General features: G+C 35.0%; 1 protein-coding gene across 2 annotated transcripts in view; it reads right to left on the reverse strand.

Annotated features, from left to right (window-relative positions):
• The window catches only part of arid1aa (AT rich interactive domain 1Aa (SWI-like)), a 147,872-nt gene that overhangs the window by 85,063 nt on the left and 51,365 nt on the right, over positions 1 to 11,444 (reverse strand). The gene's annotated exons all lie outside the window — the stretch shown is intronic.

Consider the following 11,444-nt stretch of genomic DNA (forward strand, 5'->3'; position numbering starts at 1 on the left):
CCACTCCACTCCAGCTTTTTAATGCAGCTCTCTCTCCAGCAGCATTTTGCTGCCCTTTATTTCTCCTGGCAAAACTGATCGATTGCAGATAGGAGGGTAGCCCATTATGCTTCAGGAGTGCTGCACATAAGCATACAGGAATAAAGTCAGTCTGCTCTGCAATCTGCAGTTAAACATGTATTGGTCATTTGTTCAGAAACAAATCTCCAGGCAGTTTAATAAAATACTTGTGGCATCTTGTCTCCATCATAATATCAATGCAAGGATGCAAATCCACCATTATAAAATCATTTACTGTCAAAACAATCACAAGATTTTAATTGTTGACCTGATTATAGCAAGGGTGCTAATGAATAAATGAACAATCTCATTACTGTATTCATTACTAATATGAGTAAAAGTCTCATCACAAACATACTTTCAAACATTTCATAAAATGATTAATAAAATACAATGTACAATGCCTTCAGCTCACTACTCACCTATTGGCTTGTTTCCCAGTAACTACATAATTTACACAATGCAGGTAAAATATACATCTATATACAGATATCAATGGCTTCAAACTATTTACAAAGATACTAAAACAATTTAAACCACAAAGCCTACTGACAATAAAATCATTCATCTCTTATACCCATCATCATTGCTCCAAACAAAGTTTCAAGAGTAAATATCTGTATGCATAAAAACTACAGGAGTTTTGTTAGGATTTATTTTTTGTTTAAAGAATATTTATCATTTTTATTTTGTGTAGACCATTAATTCAGAAAAGCTGAAATTTAATTTAAATCAGAAGTTGTACTTTGGTTCACAAGAGGACTCACAATGGATTAAATTCATCAACACTGAGGATGAGAAATACTAGAGTATTCACTGGGATTGAAACCTTGAAACTTTGCACTCTGATACTGTTATAATGCTGGCAGGACAATACAATAATTATATTTTAAATACAAAACCAAAAATCAGATGCACTGGGTTGCTTCATAAAATACTTCAGAATGGCTGAAATCAAGCAATACTCAAGTGTAAACTGAGAATATCACAACATACTGCTATTATTCATTTTAAGACTGCAGTTGGAGGGCTGACATGTAACTATAAATATGTCACTATGTAGTGGCAACAATAAGATAATTATGGAAGGGGAAAAAAAAAAAAAAAAAAAAGAGATAGCGCTAGTGATTTTAAGAACTAACAGAAAGGAAACTCTGAATGGGAACAAAGCATTAATCATTCATATTTTAGCATTTAAGAGAATAAAAAATGCAAAATATGAAAGTGCACAAAAATTATTTAATATGAGCCTTAATTCTTATTGATGTGCAATTGGTGTGATTATGTTTGAATTCTGATACCAATGATACATAAAATACCCTGTAAGATACAGTGTAATGTCTCCTTGACATGATCTTTTTAAATCCTATATTTTAATAGCCCTATAACTGTACAGATCATTTTTAATTTAAAGTTGGGGAAACTTTTATTCCCCAGGAAAACACAATACAGTTAAAAACAGTATTAGTAATGTTTTTGATATATAACACTCACATCAGCAAAGTTAAATGGATTTTCTGAAATATATTTTTAATCTCTTTATTGCAGAAGACTATTTAGTACACGCAAAAGACAGCAGGTATCACAGTTTTTTTGTTACTGAAAATGAAAAACTAATACTAATTTAATATGAAGAATACAACCTCAGCATGAAGAATGCAGCACAGTGAGAAATAACTGGAAGTGTGTTTAAAGCACCTCTGGCAAGTTTACTTTTTTAGTGGTGCAGGAAGAACTGTCTGCGACTTACCATCAGCAAAACTAAGAGACTGGTTATTGACTTTCACCGCACCAAAGACTCTCTATGCCCAGTGAGTATTCAAACAGTGAATGTGGAGGTTGTGTATTGCAATAAGTACCTGAGGGTCCACATCAACAACAGGCTGCAATGGTCTAGCAACACATTTAAGAACTATATCAGTAAGTAAGGGCTGAGCAGACTATTAAACGTTAATTTAGAAAGTAACAGCCTTTACATGTTCTAATTCTGTGAGGGCAAGTTTGATCTTTTTATGTTGTGGTATGCTTATTAGGGCAGCAAAATTGCTTCAAGAGAGGGAATCAACAATCTGATTAAGACGGAAGACTCAAGTAAGGGACACATTTTCTCCTTTGCTATCATCTCTAGCAGGACAGGAGGAAGATAAAACTAATGACCATTAAGAACAATGCCACACATTCTCTCTGCGATGCACTACGTACATTAAGCCACTGAATTGTTCTGCAGAGGTCACACTGTAACGGACCTTTTAACTTTTGGCAAATCAAATATGTTCTTTTTCATAATTTTTGCATATTTATAGGGGGTTATTGTTGTCTGTTACATTATTTCTTGAGCTTCTGCAAGACTTACAATCAATCTACCATGACAAATAATAAAAAAAGGAACCAGACTGATGATAAAAGCCTGGTTCAAGGTATCCAATCCTAGCCTTTCCACACCAATTATAGGAATTGCAAAAGGAGATGTTACTTGAACAATGATTATATGAAACAGATGCAAATTGCATAACTAACCAGATAGGAGATATGGAGACATATACTAGAAAATTGCTGCTGTGACAATTGTTCTTATGCAGATGATTAAAAAAAAAAAACACATACAGCAAGGAAAACACAACAGCTGCCAATAGCTTATAGGTTTGTGAGAAGGAAAACTACCATGTTAAAACTTCTTCTGGTCTCCGCCTACAAGAAAATGTATTTAGTTGTGTTAAATAATCATTCTAAGAACCTAATTGTGGCATATAGAGCATACATTAATAGTTGAGCATATATTAGCTGAATGTCTCTCATTGTTGCTATCCCAAACAAAAAAAGAGTCATATTTTTCATTTACTCTCAAATAGATTGTCAGTTCAGTTACAGCTCAATCTTCCAAAGCTAGGAATGCTGACTCCAAGACTAATTACATCTTACACAAGTATTCTAAGAGAACTCTCAACAGTCAAGCACATTTAATTCAATTGGGAATGCAGTGTTGACAAAACATTATGTAGAATCTATGGCTATTTAATATAAAGTTTCTGTCCATATAGTCTGTGCTAGCATTCTGCAGTTCTCAGTTTTTAACTTACAACCACAATTCCAAAAAAGTTGGAACACTGCGTAAAATGTAAATATAAACAGAATACAATGATTTGGAAATCTTATAAAACCTATATTTTATTCACAATATAACAAAGAAAACACAACAAATATTTAAAATGAGAAAATGTATCATTTTCACGGCAACAACACATCTCCAAAAAGTTGGGACAGAGCCATGTTTACCACTGCGTAACATCCCATCTTCTAACAACAGTCAGTAAACATCTGGGAACTGAGGAGAGTAGTTGCAGGACTTTTGAGAGAGAAATGTTGTCTCTTTCTTGTCTGATATAGAATTCCAACTGCTCAATAGTGCTTGGTTTTCTTTGTCATATTTTTTGGTTTCATGATGTGCCAATGTTTTCAATTAGGCAGGCAAGTTCAGCACCCAGACTCTTCCACTTCAAAGCCATGTTGCTGTAATAGATGCTGTATGCGGTTTAGCATTGTCATGCTGAAATATGCAAGGACTTCCCTGAAAAAGACATCATCTGGATGGGAGTATATGTGGCTGTAAAAGCTGTAAATATCTTTCAGCATTGACAGTGCCTTTCTAGCACTCTAAGGTGCTCTTTTAATACCCAATTATGTTACTGACCTTTTGCCAATTGACCAAACTGCTCTTCCAGCTGTTTCTTTTTAGTACCACTTTTCCAGTCTTTTCTTGCCGCCATCCCAATTTTTGAGACTTGTTGCTGCTATCAAATTCAAAATGATCTAGTATTTCAATGAAATAGTAATATGTCTCACTTTAAACATTTGATGTTTTCTATGTTTTGTTGCGAATAAAAAAAAAAATAGGTTTGAGATTTGCATATCATTGCATTGTTTATTTACATTTTACACAGCGTCCCAACTTTTTTGGAACTGGAGTTGTACACACTCTGCCAAAGTTATGCGACACTGCTGAATTTGTGCATTTTCCAATAAATGGAGAGTTGCCCTTCCCAGAGTTAAACAGTTATAGATAAACTGTTGCTTTTTGCCACATGGGTTAAAAGGTCTTTCAATATTGCAAAAGGCACGCATATGAAGAACTGCATTAGAGTTATAACTAAACCTAAATGTTGGCATTAGTGCCAGCTGCAGTTGCCTTAACAAGGAGGTATTGTTTAAAGTATTGTAAAACTAACCTTTGGGGTTTTAATCAAAGACAAAGATGTTAATTTAGAGATAAATTGAAACTAGCATTCATATTCATGTTTTTGGTACTAAATTGGGTGAGGGGCACCACCCAGGAAAATCTTACCCAGCCAGGACACCTACAGCTTAAAGGACAGGAAGAGAGAGCATAGACAGGGCTTTGCTTACCCCGGGAAGCTCCATGAGTTATGGTATTGCCACGGATTCCGACAGGGCATCTTGGGAAATGGAGTTCGTTGACTCAGCTCTGTTGGGTTCCATGGGGGCTGCTGAGGGTTTTAGTAAGCCCTACTTTTTCTGGCTCCAACCTAACCCTAAAGTGCTTCTGACCCACAGCTTCAGGACTCCGGAAGTGCTTCCGATTGTTACATAAAGGGAGCTGCCTGCCTCAACTCCAGGAGCCAGAGTCGTGAGGAGAAGGATGTAGCTTGCTGGGAGGAATGGAGGGAAAGGCTGAGAGAAAAGAAGACAGAGTATGGTTGTGAACTGTACTGTGCTTGAGGTGTGGGAAACGCTTGCGTTGAGAAGCACTTCCCACAATAAAAAGCCTTTATCCATTGCGATTTGGGTGTGAGCCACATGTGGCAGGTGGGGAGCTACAGTGCACCCTGGGTGACCACAATAGGTTATTCATTTTCATTTCTGACAAGGCACTTTTGGAATGTCAGGTTTTACTTGGTATTTGGTTAGTAGTAGTTGGTTTCAGGTCAGGTTCAAACAGAATGGGCTGTCTATAATCAGGTTTGAATTCAAACAATGGTGCTTTAGGTCAGGTCAGACATGGGAAGGTTGTTCTCAGGTGGTGTATCAATTAAGTTAAAAAATCTTCCAGCACAATAAAGCCCTCTGCAGATTCTGCTATTATATTTTTAAGACTGAAATTTTTGAATATTAAGGTACTATTTTTTGTAATTGGCAAAGTTAACTGAATATTTTTAAAAAATCAAAAGGGTTTATTCATTTTGAAAACCGATTTCATTTCAGCTTCATGCTGGTGGCTTATATGAATGGCATGTGGAAATTCAACATATAAACCAAAATATTGCACAAAATGGGGAAAAACACAATATTACTATTGTACATAGGATATCATTTTATCACTGGCCAGAAAATAAATAATAATGCACATTTCATTCTTTTCATTTCATAATTTACTTAAGAGTCAACTAAGTACTAGAAGCATACTTCCTTGCACTCTAGCTGCTGCATAGTTGTGTGTGATATCTGAATGGATCTTTACCAATCAAATAATTCTGTGAAATAATATTTATTGCACTCTGTTCATTGCTAAGGCCAGACAAAAACACCACAAACATTTCTTAAACCTCCTCAGCAACTGGTTTTAAGCATAAACAAGACCTTTAGAATTTACTAGAAAGAAAATGTACTATTTAAAAAATTATCATTCCATCCATTCACCCAGCCAAACCTGTTTAATTTAATTTGGAGGCAGAATCAACTAGAATATATCCTAGCAGTATCTTGCATAGACTTGACTAACCATATGAATGTACACACACAGTCAAAAGTTTTTAGAATACCTTAGTTTTTTCAGTTTTTATGGAAATGCAGTGTTTAATGTCTTAATGTTTCATGAAATCAAGGCACAGAACAAATAAACCATGGCAAATAAAAAATAAGTCAAGGAATCATTAAGTGTACACAATTTTATTCATCAAAGTAGCCACCTTTTACTAACAGCCAAACTGTTGTAACCATTCTGATTCAGACTGCCAGTCACTTTTGCTAGATGCAGAGATGGTGACTTGCACAAAGAACCGCAGACCATCATACTTATTCTTCTAGGTTTGACAGTTAGTGTCACACACTGAAGAACCATCCTTTCACCAACTCAACAGTGTACAAAAAACACTGCATAATGAACCGAAGATTTCAAATTTGGATTATCATTCCCATAAGAGTTTCTTCCAATCTGTAGTAGTCTACAGCCGGTATTTCAAGGCCATATTTTGTCCTTCAGTGAATGGCTTTCTTATTACCACACTCTCCTATTCACAGCAGAAACTGAGACTTGCTTTTTTCGACCACTGTTAAGCTATGCTTGAAGCAAGCTGGTGACCCTCAGAAACTTGTCTTTGGATTGGGTTGTGACTTTGGGTCTGCCAAATCTCTTCCTATCAGAGTTTCTGCCAGTTTCCAACTGCCTTTGGATTGTTTAGGACGCCATACTCACAGAGATTGAATATTTTTTTTTTTTTTTTTTTAATTTCTCTAAATGAAATGCTTATATTTCCAATGGTAATAATGCTCTATCTCGTTTTATTAGTTAATTGTGGTTTTCTTGCCATCACCACTGAAATTTACAACTTTCTATAGTGTAATATTGTTCAAGTAGTACTTCAGAGGGTGTAGTAAAAGTCTGTTCCAACTCTGTTTTAAGACAAACAGAGGGCTTTTAAATAATCAACAGAAGTTGGGACACCTGTGCAAATTGTTTCAACGGACAAGGCTTAAATTTACTTTAATTGTGGCAGCACATCTGTAGGTTGTAACCTTTTAGTTGTTCCCTGAAGATAGCCCATTTGTAATATTCTGAATTTCCCCTTTTTTTCCAGTTTGGTGTTGGTCTTAAAGCCTTTTTTTATTATTTGGATGTTCTTTTTAAGCCTGCTCATACTAGGTTTTTGTCCAACTGTTAAGTGCTGAAAGCACAGTAATAAAAGACTATTTTAAGATACGCAATTCATTTTCTCCCATTGTGGATTTTTAGCTTTATATATAAAAAATAAAATCAAGTCCTGATTTGTAAAACAAGTTCTAATGATAAGCAATTAATGAGGCCATATTAAGACTAATATTTCACACCTTTAAAAACATACCCATCAAATTAATATTTCTCAATCGATAACTGAATTATACAAGACAGCATATGACAAATCTGGAATGTTGCTTAGGACTGCGCATTTTTTGTAGTAGCCTTGTTAATGCAGCAGCCACCATATCTGAATGGCTGTGGGGCAGGATTGAATAACCTTTTCAGCCCAATGGTCTCAAACTTTGAAAACTAAGTGAACAGTCAATTACTAAGAATATGCATACCACACAACATGTAAAGCTTTGCTTTTAACAGTGACATACAAATACCATACTATCGTATTTTAAGCACATAGAGTTTACTGCTGAGAAAACAAATCACACTTAGGGAATGGACCACAAAGTGTAAAAGCCACTGTAACTGAAATAAAACACACACACCCCTGTCCAAATCAAACTAACTCATAAAAGTAACATTATGGAACAGGTATGAAATTACTGTAGTATGAAAGCGAATGAACAACAATTGTTTTGGGCCAGACAGACTTTACAAGTAATATATAGTATTGTCATAAAAAAAAAAAAAACCTAGCTAGGTGAGCTGTTCATTAACACAAATAATCTATGGGGTGGTGGCCACTCGCAAACTGAATTGGGAATGCACAGAGAACTCCATCTCAATTCCTGAAGTTCCCAGCTCTAAAGAAATACAATTACAACTAAATGTAAATGACAGAAGACAGAACAGAAATCCACTAAATTCCACAAAATTCTAGTTTGGAAAGAAAAACAATAATTCAAAATCCTTTCATCATAATGTTATTCAATCGTAAATTATTATTGACACATTGAGCAGAATTATCATTTTCAAAGCCCATTCCCTTTCAGAAGTATCTACAAAAATGAAGATGAGAAAGCTGTGGTAAACAATCAAGCAAGCCTTTCATTCATCATCACACTATTCTCTATATGGATCTCAAATGAATGACAGCACATTTAAAACAAGTACAGACGGGTTTCCAGTTTTGATAGTCAATTATGCAACCACAAATAAGCACATAAAATCCACAATTATTTTTCTCCTAAAATTAATTGCAATAAACTCTGATGTTTAACTTATTTAAGAAGAAAACAATTTTTGACAGTGATGAAAAACATAACATTTTTAAATTAACAGTGGGGAATAGTACAGCACATGACAAACTTTGTAACTATTTTCTAAAACTTAATACAGTATGTAAACAACACTATATATGCAGCAGTGCAGTAAGCTCTGTCACAGGTAAGCAGCTTGATTGGCAGATGGCTGTTTAGCTGCAGTAGTAATTCACAGTGAACTAAGTACCATGTGCCAGCTATGCTGTCTGAAGGAAAACAGCTAATGAGTAGGGTTATCTGACGTCCGAATTCTTAATTTCTCAGTAAAGACACCATACCTCTACTGATGGATCAAAGGGGAAAAAAAAAGGTTTTAAAATATGCAACAATTAGTTCAAGTCATGGTGTTTGCTGCCATCTAGAGGATACAAGTCAAACAATGCACCCTAGGCACCTTTTGTCGACACTTAAAATGTTTTATTCTAACTTTGATAATAAACAGCCCTGAAAATATTAAGCTTCACTTTAATGGTGATAAGCAGACATGCTGCTGTGCACTTGTGTTCTATTGTTATGAAAAACAGCCGCGTGCAAAGAACTATAATTTTTAAATAAAATGTCTGCACTATTGCACAAACATGAGATACTCAAAATCCCCAAATACACTGGGGGAAAAAAAAAAAAAACAAATCAAACTGCTAGTTGTAGTCCTAATTCTAGTGTTTAAAACAAGCAAACTAAAAAGAAATTGTGCAACAATACACTCTCTTACGTCTTTATAGGATTTATTAATATGCCCTTTACAAGTCAATGATGATAATGAAAATAATTCTAGCTTTAACCACTTTTGAAATGGTAGCAAAAGAATGTTGGTAGATTTTTTTTTTATGCAAACCAATGTTATATGTGAATGTATTTGCCAGGGACTACCTATTCTTTAGAATGCTTGTTGGTGACAGACAATGCCTGGACTGTTTCATCTCAATCAATCATTTAATTGATTTCCTCCATAAACAGTTATTTAGATCTTTTTCAAAACACAAGGTCTCAGGATCACACAGGAGATAAAACTTAATCAATCCGTGCTTTTAAAATGAAAAATATTCCAATGAAATACAATACAGTGTTTGACAGAAATCACATACCTGTATAGCAGTTTGTGGGTGCATCTTTTTAGGGAATAAAGAGGGACCATTTTCATTATATTTTAGTATTTACAATTACCCTTTTTTGTGGCTAATACATACATTTTTAAAATAACTGCCTAATGGTTATGATAAATATTACTTTCCATTGTGTTTAATTTTTGCAGATCAGCAGTTTATCAGCATTATTTTTAGTAACATTAAAAAATCTAATTAAATAAATGAGTTAACACATAAAACACAAAAAGGAAGCTCCTCTGAATAAAAAGAGTAAAACTGTAGCTGCAATGGCACACAAATATGCATCTGTTGTTACAAGTACATGTCACATACAATACATACATCCTTACATGTTAAGATGAAACAATGAACTAAAGTTGTAGGGAAACACCCACCACACACACAGTAAATTTTGGGTCACATGTTGTACAGTCCTAGTTTCTTAAAAACCTGAGAAAAAAACGCAAACCACGACAAAGTACCTGCTTTGCACAACCACTATCCTTTAATGGATGAGGTTGGTTTGGAAAATGCAAGATGAAGGTTATGTGCAGACTTAAGTATTTCCTCATTATCCAAAAGACATTCATGGTATTTAGCTGTTGATTTGAGGGTGTGCACAACAATGAATAAATAACTAGACTGGTTTATTAGTGCAGATCACCAAGAAATCTGCTTATCAACTCTGTGTCTATGTAATTGCATGACAATACAGAGATATAATTAAACAGTGTACGGTATGGTACTGTACTGATTTATGTGTAACACACCAGAAGTAGGCAGTTAGTCTTACCTTTAAAACAGGATGCAAAAGCTATAAAAAAATGAAATAAAATACCTGTTCCATACAACATGAATTTCAAAAAGCATGATAAATGGTCATGGATTTTTGTAATTTTATAATTTTGTAGAAGTGACGGCCCACCATTAAATTTAATGTGTATGACAAACTACCATAATACACAAGTATTCTAGTAAGAACACCGCTTGTGCAAGCAGATTACAAAAAAATACTGTGTTTAATGTCCTATAAAATGTCACACCTTCCCTAAAGTTGCTGACATATGTTACCTCCAAATAGTACAGTTCTCACTCAAAGTACAAGCTGTTCACGGTATGGATCTTTCCTTACACCTACAATCCAGTAATAGATAAACCCCTCTATTATAATAAAAAAAAAAATCCTGGAACGAGAAGACTTTTTAGACTGGGACGAGACGCAACGTTTTCAAAGAGATACTTTCACATGCCACGAGACGAGACTTTGTGCCAAGAGATTTAACCACACCCAGAGCCAGAAATAAAAGACAAAGAGTAGATGACAAAGTAGAACATCTTAAAGAATTTAAAAATGTTGGTGCGATACACATGCAGCGCAGGTTAGAGATAATGAAAGTACTAAAATTCGAAAGTCTCAAAAACAAAAAAAAAAAATAGTAAAGATCGCATTAGCACAAACAAATGGAAATTATTACTCAGTAAAATAACGGAACAGCAAAAAGAGATCGATTATTCGGATTTAAACTTTAAGTCAGATACTTGTGGATCGTCTAATCTGTGCTGTCATCAAGGAAAAGTAGTGTTTCTTCCCAATGAAGAGACGTATCCAACGAGAATTAAAAGATTTGTTATTTGGTGAAAAGTGAAATTCACATACGTGATCAGCAGCGATGCAAAGTGGCTGGCGCATAGCGCAGGCCAGGGGAGTTGGCAAGCCAAGCGAGCAAGGGGTGAAGCCCCCTAGTCAATTCATAAAAAAAGATGGTGAGTTTTAGAAACAAATACTATTTTTTCTCATTTTTTCAAAGGACACTTAAAGGTTAAAAAAAAAAAAAAATTAACCACTTGTAGACGATTGTCATGAAATCGCTTCAAACCGCTTCCGGCCTTAATCCACTGCCAAGGTGGCGTATGTATCCCGCCAATGCCAGTTAATGCGTATTCGATACATACCAAGTATCGTATTGGAACCGCCTGTCAGGCCATCTAGCAGTCATAGTGGAAACTACATCCGCCTGATTGAAGCGAAGTATTGCCATGGCCGTGCACGTGATTTAGGCTGCTAAATATTGAGAAATTGTCCAAATTTGAGGTACATTTTACTAAGATAAAAAGACGTACCAGCTTATTGTT

The sequence above is a fragment of the Polypterus senegalus genome, chromosome 17 (assembly GCF_016835505.1).
Source record: "Polypterus senegalus isolate Bchr_013 chromosome 17, ASM1683550v1, whole genome shotgun sequence".
In the NCBI taxonomy this organism is placed as follows: domain Eukaryota; kingdom Metazoa; phylum Chordata; class Cladistia; order Polypteriformes; family Polypteridae; genus Polypterus; species Polypterus senegalus.